The following is a 13537-nucleotide window of genomic DNA, read 5'->3' as shown; positions in this document are numbered from 1 at the left end:
ACTGCATTGTTTATCTTTACATGAGCATTTGGGGCACATTTCAGCCTGTTTTATTAGGGGCATTCTGACAGTTGGAATCACAGGGACAGATATGGCATGTTTATCTTTGCAAATATTGAAGGAACGTCCCCAAAAGGGGTTGAATCATTTTACACGTATCCAAAATGTATGAAGAGTTTATTATTCTTTTAAATTTTCCCAAGCATTTTACCAGCCCCTTATAAAACTTTTGAATCTTTGTCAGTAGTTGAAAAAACGCCTGCCTGTTGTTGATATTTGCCTGTCTCTTACGTGTGGGGATGATTATAATTAAAAGCCATATAAAATGTAGATTGTGAATCTATGTATTTCATCATATTTCCTTACCTCATTCTGTGCTAAGACCTCAGAGCCTGTACAGTGCACATCTGGCCATCGGGTGTTCTGCATTGCTGAACTCAAGTTAATAATTCTCACGTGAGGAAAATGAGTGTCTTGAGGACACTGCATCCTGCGAAGCCTGACACTGGGCTCTGGGGTGGAGAAATCTTCCCTTGACCGTTTGCAGAGGATCCCATAGCACTCAAGCCTGTGGTGATGGAGATAAAAAGTCCTATTCTAAGGAGATTCCCTCGGTATCAAGCGAATGCTCTTCCCTTTTGGAAAATGCTAAAATGGCCTCTTTATCTCTAAATTTGACCGCGGTAAAACGTGCGTCATTTGGTCACGGTGTATAATCCTTTTTATATGCTGCCACGTGTTTTTTGCTGTATAAGGTTTTATTGAGGATTTTTGCGTATATGTTCATCAGGGATCTTGGCTGTAGTTTTCTTGTATCTTCTGGTTCTGGTATCAGGGCAACGCTGTCCTCATGGAGTAAATCGGGAAGAGTTTCTTTTCTCATTTTTGGAAGGCTTCGTGAAGTTATTCTAAAATATGTGGTAGACTTCACCAGAGAAGTCATCTGGGCTGGACCTTTCTTTGTGTGTGTGTGTGTGTGTAGTGACTAACTCAGCCTCTTAAAGGTCTGTTTAGGTTTTCTGCTGTGTTGAGTCAGTCTCAGTAATTTCTGGCTTTCTAGGGCTTTCCATTCTATCTAGGTTCTCTAATATGTCGGCATACAATTATGCCTCATAATCCTTAGTCATATTTATTTCTGTAAGGCCAGTTATAATGTCCCTCTTGCAGTCCTGATTTCGATTATTCGAGTCAACTTTCTGGGGGTGGCGGTTGGTCAACTTAACTAAAGATTTGTTAATTTTTTTATCTTTCCAACGAACCAATCTTTGATTTCATTGTTTTTCTGTACTGATTTTTCTATTCTCTATTTCACCTATTCACACATTAATACTTATAATTTCCTTCCTTGTGCTTGCATTGGGTTTAATTTGCTCTTAATTTAGATGCTCATGGTGAATGGGTACATTTGCGTTTTTGAGACTTATTTTTCAATACAGACTTTTGTAGCAATAAACGGCCCTCTAAGCTCTAGTCTTGCTGCATCCTGCACGTTTTTGGTACGTTGTGTGCTTAGTTTCATTGATCCCAAATTCTTTTTTCATTTCCTTTCTGACTTCTTTGACCCTTCCATCATTAATGAATGTCGAATGTTTCATTTCTACGTTTGTAAATTTCCCCAATTCTGTTCCATTCGGGATTACTGGTTTACTTCCCTTGTGGTCACAGAAAGACTTTGCAAGATTTCAATCCCTTTAAATTGCTTGGGTCTTGTAGAACCTAATACAGGTTTAACTAAGGATGAGTTCCATGTGCACATGAGAACCACATGTATCCTGGTAACTAATGTGGGGAAAGAGCTTTTTTCTCGGGTCAAGCATCAAGTTTTAAAAAATCCTGAGAATGGAACTTTTTCAGGGAGCTTCCAGATGGGTCAAACAGAGTAGATTCTCTTTGCGTGGGGTTTCTTGAGGAACTATGGTCCTTGCAAATCTGTTGAACTCCATGGACCAAGAAACTGCCTTAGAGAAAAGGGAATGGATCAAGTTAAAACACCACAGGCTTCCTGCTCTTCTGAAAGTCCATCATTTTCCTTGAATAAACCCTCCACTGATGGTTGCAAACTTTTGGTTCATTCCCAGAGTTCTTAATATTTTAATTTTGACAGCTTAGGCAGGTGTGTCGTCAATGCTATTATGGAAGAACAGACTCTTAAAAGGTCTTGCTCCAAAATTTCAAAAGCAACTCCAGTTTTCATTTTATTAATATCTGCCCTTACCTTGATTTACATTCTTCTAACATTGGAGTCCAATTCGTTGCATTCTTTTTTTAACTTGCTCAAATAGCTACTTTATAGCATCAATTTCTAGCATTAAGTAAACAAATATACATTTCCCTCTAAGTCTAAATTTGGTTGCTTCTCACAGACTTTGACAAGTTACTTTAATTATCACTAAATTCAAAGTATTTTAATAATACATATCTTTTTTGCCCTATGGATTAGTTAATTGTGTTTTCTTCAATTTACCAACATTTGGGAATTTTCTAGAGCCTTTTTGCTCTTTAATTTCTGCTCCAAAATTTCAGAGGCAATTCCAGTTTTCATTTTATTAATATCTGCCCTTTCTTTGATTTACGTTTCTCTAATATGCGAGTTCCACTGGTTGCATTCTTTTTCTAACTTGCTCACATAGAGACTTGTGGCATCAATTTTTAGCATTAATTCAATGGATATATATTTCAGGCTGCATATTTCCCTCTAAGTCTAAATGTGGGTACATCTCACAAGCTTTGACAAGTCACATTTTAATATCATTATATGCAAAGTATTTTTTAATTGCCCGTATCTATCTTTTTTGCCCCATGGGTGGGTTAGTTGTGTTTTCTTTAATTTACAAACATTTGGGAATAAGTGTCTTTTTGCTCTTTAATTTCTGCTAATTCCATGGCGATGAGAGTACACGTACCCCATTTTAGGAAATGTGTTAACACTTGTTTTATGACCTAGCATATGGTCAACTGTCCCTTGTGGATTTGAATAGAATTTGCTATAGATAGTTCTGGGTGAATCGCCTTCTATTTGTCAATTAGGTGCCATGTGCTTCGAAATGATGTTCATCCTTCCTTATTATCTGACTTGTTCTGTCAGGCACTGTGATAAATATGTTAAAATAGTCTATCTTTGGGAATGTGTGGATTTCTCCTTTATGGTATGTGAGGTGTCCGTCTAAATACTTCGAAACTTTCTTACTAGTCACCAACAGATTTATATAATTTTATATCTTCTGGTTAAATAGTGAAATACTCTTTTATATCTTTAATAATTCTGCCCTTTTTTTGGTCTGAAACAAGTATTGCTACACACATTATTTTGGTTAGTGCTTGCTTGATACACATCTTTCCTTAATTATAATGTTAATCTTTACCTATTTTTCTTCTCAGATTTTGTCTCATGGAAGCAACATATATTTGAATTTTATTTCCATTCACTATGAGAGTTATTTTTAATTGTACTATTTAGACTACTAGTGTTTTTTTTAGGATGTATTTATTTACATTTTGTGGGTAAATTGGGTATTTTTATTATTATGCATTTCAGCCTTTTTTGTTGTTTTTACAATTGTTTACTTTTTCATTCTATTTTAAGCAGTTGCTCTGGAAGATAGATTATGTACCAGTGCTTTCTTCAAGTCTAATAAAAATGAGCATATTTACTGCAGCACTTTACACAATATGTGGTCAGCTTATGAGGACACTATTATGATTATCACTTACATTCTCATCATCTTTTTTTTTTAATTATCTATTTTTGGCGGCGTTGGGTCTTTGTTGCTGTGTGAGGGCTTTCTGTAATTTCAGTGAGCCAGGGCTACTCTTCGTCGCGGTGCATGGGCTTCTCATTGCAGTGGCTTCTCTTGTTGCAGAGCACGGGCTCTAGGCACGCAGGTTTCAGTAGTTGCAGCACATGGGCTCAGTAGTTGTGGCTCACGGGCTCTAGAGCTCAGGCTCAGTAGTTTATTGGAACACGCCCATTTGTGTCTTGTCTGTGGTTTTCTTAGCTCAATGGCAGAGTATATGGACTGCAAAGCCCAAAATATATACCATCTAGCCCTTTGCAAAAAATAGTGGCAGACCATTCACAAAGAAATAAACCTGTCCACAGCCCTATTTATACTATATGCTAAAACACATTTCAGATGTATTAAATATTTACTTGCACATTTGAGGAAATGGGGAGATTTCCAGGTGGGCATGATCTAACCACGTGTGCTTGCTAAAAGCAGAGGGTTTTCTCTGGCTGGTGGCACAGAGTCATGCAAGGAAATTCGTAGCATGAGATGGACCCAGTGTGCCACTTGTAGCTTTGAAGGGGCTGCACTAAGGGATGTGATTGGCTTCTAGTAGCTGAGAGCCTCCCTGGGCTGACGAACAGCCCGGGAAAGAAATCAGTTCTACAACCACACGCAACTGAATTCTGAAAAACCCCAAATGAACCGGAGGGGGATTTATCCCAATGCCTCCAGATAGGAGCCCAGCTCAGCCGACACCTGGAGTGTGAGGTTGTGGGTAGAGAACCCAAACACCCTGCACTGGACTTCTGACCTACGGAATTATAGGCCAGTGAATGTGTATTTTTTGTTTAAGATTTATTATTGATTGATTTATCTTTGGCTGCGTCAGGTCTTAGTTGCCACGTGCGGGATCTTTCATTGCGGTGCGCTGGCTTCTCTCTAGTTGTGGTGTGCGGGATTTCTCTTCACTAGTTGTGGCGTGAGGGCTCTGTAGTTTGCAGCACGCGGGCTCTCGTTGAGGCGTGCGAGCTCAGTAGTTACGGCGTGTGGGTTTAGTTGCCCCACGGCATGTGGGATTTTAGCTCCCCGACTAAGGATCGAACCCACGTCCCTTACATTGGAAAGTGGATTCTTTACCACTGGACTGCCAGGGAAGTCCCTGTGTATTGGTTTAAGACACTGTGGCAAATAGGATGCGAGGAATTTGGAGAAGAAGAAGGTAGTCATGGACGTTGGGGTTATGGATGTGGGAGCACAGACTACACCTGGGTTAATTTGCTTCCTCATCCTGACACACATTTTCTAGTTTACAAACATCTCCAATTTGCATGGAAAATGGGTGTCATAGGACCTGCGGGTAAACCATCTTTTGTATTTCCTATTTCACAAGGCTCAGGGAAAATACCAGCAATCACCTTTTATAGTCCTGGAGCGTAACATAAGTTAAAGATCATCATAGGGACTGATAGTTAAGATAAAAGAAATAACGAAGAAAATAGCAAGAAATGAAGCCTTGTCCCTCTGTGGTTCATGGGCGGGCTAGACTTTCCCCCTCCTCTCTCTTCCCCACCTCCCTCTCATCGCTTTGTCTTCCTTCTCTTATTCTTTCGTCATCTTTGCTCATTTTATTTCTTTCTCTCTCAATGGAGAATATGCCCTGATCATTGAATCTGAGAAATGTGGCCAATTGTAGGTATTGATAAACATTCTTATCTTACGGAAGATGGGGTGAGTGTAGGGGAGAAGACTGCAAGAAAGTGGAAGGATAGATGGATGGAAGGTAGGATGGATGGATGGAAGAAAGGAAGACCCATTCTTGGTAATTCAGTAAAAGAGAATAAAAATGAGAGATGATAGAAAAATGGCTGACAGTTGGATAACAGATATGATAGATGATATATATCTAGAGTGATGATAGATATTAGATAGAGGTATATAGAACAGAACCAAACAGCAAGACAATCCCAAAAGATAGGAAAACAGATAAATCAGGAATAATAGGAGCAGCATCTTATTGAATTTGAATAACAGACACGGCATTGTCCCCAGGTGAAGGTGATCAGCATTTAATCTCAGTCCTCCCTCCCCTGGCAGTGTTTCTATCAGTACAAGGGCACCAGGGGCTGGGATGGTCCAGAAATGAGGAATATCTTCTCTTCTAAAGTTGTTATGTCTCAAAGGTGGTTTCCTCTTAAGAAGCCCTGGCTCCCTTAACACCAACCCCAAGGGATCCAGAAGCTCCTCTGTTTCACACGTGAGTTCTTTGTAAAGGAATTGAGAATGACCCTTGGCCAGTCTGCCTGCCTCCATGGGCTCCTAAATTCTATGGCACCAAATACTTTAGTGTCCGCCCACCCCCCTACACACAGTCCATCCAGAATGCTGATGGATGATCGCATTGGCCGATGATCATTTCTTCACATACATACAGAACTGTCTTGATTTCTTCCACTGCACAGACTCTCGTGGATAATTGAGATATCTCGTAGTTTGGTCTCATTGTGTCTCTTTTGTTTTAGACACCCACGTTTCCTATGAAATTCGTGGGCTGCAGCATAATTCCTGTCTTTATGGATTGTCTCACTTGTCTCAAGTTCTTCTTAAATATTTTCAAATGCCTTCTTTTTACACTATGTCAACCCTCCTTAAATACCCAGTTCCTTTTCTACACCAACATTGGACGCTTGTTCAACTATTGTCGTGAGAAATGGGTCCTCTGTGGGGTCTTACAGAGCCTTTGTTCTTTGTACCAATAAGTCTAGAATGTAATTAAGTGACAGTCTAAGGGTAATAGGTCAGCAGTGGTTTCAAGAACAAATCGCGAACAGCACCATTAAATACCCTTTCTCCAAGGGTATACGAACACACACACACACACACACACACACACACGAACTGTATTAGAGACCATGATTCTGTACAACATGGAAATGCTTTCTTACAGATTCCTCACCGGGTGCGATATCCCTTGGGATAAAAGAGTTTAAACACCCATCTCCAAAGAAAACGGGCTTGCCCATCTATGGAATCCTGGCTCTTGGAGTTGAAAAATTAAAACACTGCTGTATAAAGCACCGGGAGAAAAATTCACACACCTACATTGACAATTATTCTTCAATTCTATAAAAAATATTTAGCACTTAAAGGATTAGGATTTAAATAAAGACTTGGCAAGAAGGATATGATGCCATCTTTTAATATTGTATGGAATATGAACATCTTATAAGGATCTCACCTGGAATAAAACTCTTCCTTAGCTTCTGTGCTAAAGGATAATGACTGCCGTCTCAAGAAAAGGAACTGTAAACTTTGAGTGTCTTGTATAACATAATCTATAGCACCAGTATGTGTCTGTGCTTTCAGACGTGGATCCAGCTGTTCTCCAACAAATACCTCATATTCATCAAACCCTAGGTAGAATTTTTTAAAGCTATTCCTACACAAATACGTCTCGTCCAGAAAGCTACCCCCATAGTTCTTGTTCTCTATCAACATTGCTCACTTGTTTGCTTCAAACAAGGATGATGACTAAGCATCAAAGGGCTTACAATCTGCAGTTTTAAGATTGCTTTTAGATTTCAAAATAAATCAGAAATATATAACAAATCAACAATGATACAGTAAAGGTAGTTCTTTTGAGTCAAGAAATGGTGCTGTTGGGCCATACTTAGAAGATCTGAAATGTCTTTTTCCTCTTGATGTAGTAATGAGTTTGCATTAGCCTTCCCCCTGGATTTCCCTCTCTACAGCAAAGACTAAAATTGTTTTTCTGAGCGACAGAATAAAGCTCACTACTGTTATCCCATGGGGTTGGTCTCATCAAAGCCACAGGTACGTAGACCCTATAGGAAGGATAAGCCAGTACCAAAGATAGTCAGTAGGAAAACAGAAGCAAAGCATCCCAAACAGAGCAGTAATATCCCCATCAGTCACAGGGGCTGATGTATTTCAATAATTCTTCAGTAATTGGGAAGAAATAGATTGACCTCATCCCTTGATCTGTCTGCAGCTGTCTTCCATTGTGTGAGCCTTTCAGTTGTATGCTCAGGGGCCTGTGGAACGGGTGAGATACCCACACATTACAATTTCTTTTTAATAAACGAGTCCATGGTTTATATTTAGTACAGTGGGTTTGAGCATACACAGTGCGTTTACTCATAACGTAGAAGTTGCAGGTAAGTAGGAAGATTCCTCATGTATAACAGAAAGATTTCTCAGGCGTAATAAAAAGCAGATCTACTGTGCTTGTGAATCCCAAGAGAATCTGATTCTCCAAGTGGGAGGCCACGTGACAAGCACCTATTTAAAGCAGGCATGACTGCTTCTCCACCCCTACTCTTGGGTGTGTAAGACACACAGCAATATGATTTCATTATGTACATTGAGTTGTAATCATCAAGCAGCATCCTATGAAATTATGAAAATCTAGAATTCTTTTTTGCAAATACAGCAACAGAAAGACATTAGACATATGTCTAATATAAAGACATAAAGACATATATAGTGTATGTCTCACCACTTAGCATTGGGGATTTAGAGCTGAAAGTAGCAAGGAGAAGCAGCTCCTACTTTTAATCACTAAGTGAGAAGCTCTACTTTCTCATACAGTCACTTCTACACTCGTCGGAGGCTAGGGAACAAGTCTTAAAAGCAGGCACGTCTAGGAGACAATGATTAACTTACAGTTTTATGAAGCTCTTCACCGCAGTCTTCAAAACATTAGGCACAGGATCACTTACGCATAGTAGCTAATTAAACAAAATAGATTCTATGTTTTATATATAAATGTACAGAAGAAGCTAAGCACAGTGTGTTGTACACACAACCTAAGATTTGACGAGGGGACAGATTGGCTTTTGTTTAATTTGTTCGGACCCCACCTGTTCTAAGCCACTGAGAATCTACTGTCTGCTGAGTATAGGCTATGCCCATGACAAAGCCTTAAAGCATTCGTTTTCTATGCAGCATTGCTTTTGAAAGGAAAGCGTTGTTGCAATCGGATTTGGGGCAAAGAATGATGATTTCATAGATGGTGATAGCCATGTCTGCTCCCATCCATTCCAGACCCTTCTGATGCAAGGGCCCAAGCCTGGGAATGAGGAATATCCCTTGATCTTTGTCCTATGATTTCCTTTTCTTATGATCTTGGGTAATTTTATGATCTTTTTGCTTTGGTTAATTTCTTTGTTAAAAAAATTTTTATTGAAATATAGTTGATTTACAATGTTGTGTTACTTTCAGATATACAGCAAAGTGATTCAGATATCTATATATGTACATATATAGATGTAGATGTATCTATATAGATAGGTAGATATATATACACACACACACTGAAGATTCTTTTCCATTATAGGTTATTACAAGATATTGAGTATAGTTCCATGTGCTACACAGTGGGTCCTTGTTGGTGATCTATCTTATATATAGTAGTGTGTGGGTGTGTTCATCCCAAGCTCCTAATTTATCCCTCCCCTGCCTTCCCCTTGTGGTAACCATAAGTTTATTTTCTCCGTCTGTGAATCTATTTGTTTTGTAAATAAGTTTATTTGTATCATTTTTAAAGTTTCCACATATAAGTGATATCACATGACATTTGTCTCTCAAATGTACCTGCTTACTTTGAAGAGCCTTGGCTTTTGAGTCATATATATCAGCAATTCTAAATTTATACACCAGTTGAAGGAAGGAAATCTACATAGACTCAACCATGTTTGTTCAAAAGGGATATTCGACCCATGTTAGGGAAAAGTGAAACATAAAGACCTGGTTATTCGAGGTTTAACCACTGGACTGCACTCCAGCTTTGACAAGGCACAAAGCTTGAAAGATTTCACTACCCCTAGTTCAGGTTTAATTCAGTTTAAAGCACTATTAGATGGTTGTCATATTAACAATGTCCTAACTCCACACCTGTCCTTAAAAGTAGAATTTTTTGCCTAGGGAAAAGCTGGAATACGACCGAGCTTTGTTGGTTGCTTGCTGGTGGGTGTTGGTTGCAAGATGCTCACGCAATGTTCTCCTTACTTCCGTAGCTTCCCATTGGCCGCAAAGCTCTGCCCACCTGTCAACACCGGGAGTAGGTTGGTGTCCATCCGCCATGATGCCTCAACGTGTACCTTTGGCCAGTTGCTCCCACCAAGGTAAGCCCATCCGTGAATGGCATCAGGTATCTGACTCCAGTTTTCTTTGCATTCAATACTGGTCTTTTCATAAAATGCAAACTACTCTTTCAAGGACACGAAGGTAAGATACAACTACAATTGGATTTCCTGTCTATGCATCCACCGTCCCTGTCTTCCGGAATTTCCCAAAATCTTTGTTCCTCTCTGTAGATGCTCATAGCCCTAAGGTGTTTATATGTCTATTTTGCACATGTATTATTTTCCTTCAGGTGTAAAGCAGGGTTTCTGAGCTACAACACTATTGGCATTTGAGGCTGGATAATCTTTTTTTTTTTTTTCCTGCTTTTTCTTTTATTTGTATTTATTTATTTATTTTGCAGCATTTATTCCCAGGGCCATAAGTTTTTGTTTCTTCAGTTTCTTCTGGGATATCTTTTTCTTCCCTTTCCTCTTCTGGTTTAGAGACAATCTCTTCTTTTTCAGTAAGGGTCATCTCAGTGTGTCAGGGAGAGCTCACGCATGGGTTGATCTGACCATGAGCTCTGTAAGTCCTGAGCCATATCGCGGGGGATTTGTTCACCTGGATGTGTTCATTGACCAGAGAATCTACATCTAAGACCTTAAGTTCAGCATTACACTCTGTATTTGTGAGCATGTGCAGTAAAGACTCAGCACTCTTTTTGCGCCACCGACCCTGCATCCAGCCCCACCAGACACACCTCCCAACTCCATCATTGTAACGATGAAATGGCTCCCATTGCTTCTGTAAAGTGACATCCTTTAGATACTCGGTGGCTTTCGGATATTCCTACCCTTATTGGCCTGGGCAGTTTCACGTGTGTTCTTAAAGTGAACACAGAGATTTGAACCTCTTGCTTCGCATGATTTTGTAGGGTTTTCCGGGTGAAGTGAATAGTGAACCAGTTTTTACAGGTTGTCTCACTCAGGCTCCTTACCGGGAAAGCGAGGCTGGATGATTCTTTGCTGTGGTGGGGAATGGGTACACTCCAGATGTTTCGCAGTGCCCCTGGTCTCTTCCCCCGAAACCAGTAGCACCCTCAGTTGTGACAGACATTGCCAAATGCTCCTGGCCTGGGGGAGCAAAACTGCCCCTGGTACAACCTCTGCTGTAGACAGTTAATGGAACAACCCCTCACCTCTTCAGTAGATCACAAGTGTCCTGGTGTTAAGAACTTCATCTTATTTAGATATGAATATACCCAGGGCTAGAGCCTAACCTGCCTTACCATTAGGTGCTCAGTCTTTATACATTAAATTGCCTGAATCCAGAGATTAAACATTCCTTGAAAGAGGAAAGTTTTATATATCATCGCTCTCTTATTTCAAAAGGTGATGGTTTCCAGAGACAAGGTCATAGATTTCATAGATTCAACCACGGGCATGAAATTTGGAGTCCACATAAATCTTACCATAATATGCAAAGATGTACAGCCTCAACCTCTCAGAGGGAGACATGGCATGCAATTTTCATTCCCTAACTCAAGATTTGGAAGCGGAAGAGACCAATTATCACCAAAGAGGTTGAAAGTAGTCCATTTTCCCCTTTTTTCTTTGTATAAACAGCCAATGGTGTTTGTCTCTTCTGATAAGCGTGGGCCTATAAGCATCTTATCAGCACTTGACGGTTTCTGCTTGGCACTTGCCTACGTAAATCAGGACGAGCAGGAAATTGTCCTCATAAACTCATGTTCCAGGCTGCTCTTAAAAAAATCTTTGTGTGGCGTTATCTGAAAAGAGAAATCGTCTCAAGCTTTTCACGGGTTCAGTTTGCCTTAGGACGGGTGTCAGTGTCTGCTTCACATCGCGCCTGTAGAATCACACGGTCAGGCAAGGTTCTTTTTACGTGCAGGTGGGGAAACGGAGAAGCTGATGATGGGCAGATTGGGATAACGGCCCACGAAGCTTCAGGAACAGTCAAGACCTATACCCGGCAGCAAACACAGGGCTGGCTGCGTCTGAAGGCTGAGCCACATGGCTGCAGTATTATGAGCAAGTGAAAAAGCTGTACAAATAGAGGGACCCAAGCAAATGAGGTTTCGTTGTCCTTGGCAAATGCTTGGGTTCGATTCTGAGTTCCATGAACAGTGATGGACCCAGTTGGAATAAGGGAGTGGCTCCGTCAGATGTATGCTTTAGGAGTGTATCCTTGGCTGCTGCCGAGGGGGTGAGTTACACGCCAGTGGAAGCAGAGAGAACAGCAGGAAGGCTGGTCACGGGACGGAGGTGCAACATAGGGCGGGGGCGGGGTGTGCGTTTCATTTTGGAAGTAGGGTCGAAGGTACTGGCTTGATGGATGAGATGCACAGGGTCCGGGAAAAGAGGACTCCATCGTGACCCTTTCACTGTGGCTTAGACAACACAGTGGGATCATTTGCAGAAATGGTAAAAACGGGGGAACGGGAGGCAGGCAGTTTTGTAGGGTGAGAACCAAAAGTTCTGTTTTGGAACACGTCCAGTTGGACATGCCTGTTGATACAGAAATTGAGACAGTGTCAACATCTGGAGCTTTTCATAGATGTTGTGGTTACAAGTGTCTGTGTGTGTGTGTTGTATTTTTTTAAATTGTATTTAGAAGTGAAGGTAGGTTATGCTGGTCTTTCTCCAAGAGCTTCCTTTTCGTTACTGCTGCCTATAAAATTGTTCAAGGTTTTTTTTGTTTGTTTTTTGATGTGGTCCATTTTTTTAAGTCTTTATTGAATATTGCTTCTGTTTTGGTTTTTTGGCCCCGAGGCATGTGAAATCTTAGCTCCCCGACTAGGGATCGAACCCGCATCCCCTGCATTGGAAGGCGAAGTCCCAACCACTGGACCGCCAGGGAAGTCCCTATAAAATTGTTGAGAAGAGCACGTGGCTCGTGAATAAGTCCCTTCGGTGTCTTGTGTCATAAAGGGAATTTGAAGCACAGTCAAAATATCCATTGAGATAAATGAATAAGTAGGCATCTGGTATACCTAACGCAGAGAAATTGTATGTGTCCCTTAAAAGGAAAGGCATAAATCATTCTGTGGTGATGTGTAATCATGGCACAACATATATTAGGTGCAAAAATAGCATGAATAATAAGCATGGAATCATTTCTGGATTAAGGTTTCCCAGAACCAACCAAGAGATTTATTTTAAGGAATTGCTCGCTTGATCGTCTGGACAGGCAAATGTGAAACTTGAAGGGCGACCAGCAGGCTGGAAACTCGGGCAGAATTTCTGTGTTACCGGCTAGAGGCAGAATTCCTCTTTCTCCAGGCTTTCTCAGTTTTTTTTGCTCTTAAGGCCTTCAGAGGTCGGATGGTGCCCTTGCACATGATCAAGGGTCATCTTCCTTAAAGTCAGCTGAATATAGATGTGAGCTACGTCTACAAAATACCTTTAGAGAAACATCTAGACGACTGTTTGACCAAATGCCTGGGCACCATAGCCTAGCCAAGGTCACACATAAAATCGACTGTCAAAATTCTGTGTATATTAAAACAAAAATGAACGTGTTGTCTGTAGATCTGTGTACGTACATAAAGGAAATGAGTAGAATCATATGTAGCCAGCTTTTTAACTGATGAAGGGATTTGTCTCTGGGATTGAATTGGATTGAGAGGAGATAAAAAATGTGTAACAAAATGAGTGTGAGGCAGAGGATATTTCACAGGAGATAGGTCACTGCTACAGGAAGAA

The 13537-nt window shown here is 40.6% G+C and overlaps 1 long non-coding RNA gene across 2 annotated transcripts in view; it reads left to right on the top strand.

Annotated features, from left to right (window-relative positions):
* LOC309653461 overlaps nt 1-13537 on the top strand; it is a 261969-nt gene that overhangs the window by 59428 nt on the left and 189004 nt on the right. Inside the window, exon 2 of one of the 2 annotated variants that reach the window (XR_014259195.1) lies at nt 9764-9871. This is a non-coding gene — a long non-coding RNA (uncharacterized lncRNA). Of the gene's footprint in view, nt 1-9263; nt 9872-13537 lie in introns of those variants that run through there. The other variant, XR_014259196.1, reaches the window with a different exon arrangement.

This window comes from Balaenoptera physalus (assembly GCF_965194825.1).
Source record: "Balaenoptera physalus genome assembly, chromosome: Y".
NCBI lineage: Eukaryota > Metazoa > Chordata > Mammalia > Artiodactyla > Balaenopteridae > Balaenoptera > Balaenoptera physalus.
This window is presented reverse-complemented; position numbering and strand designations above follow the sequence as displayed.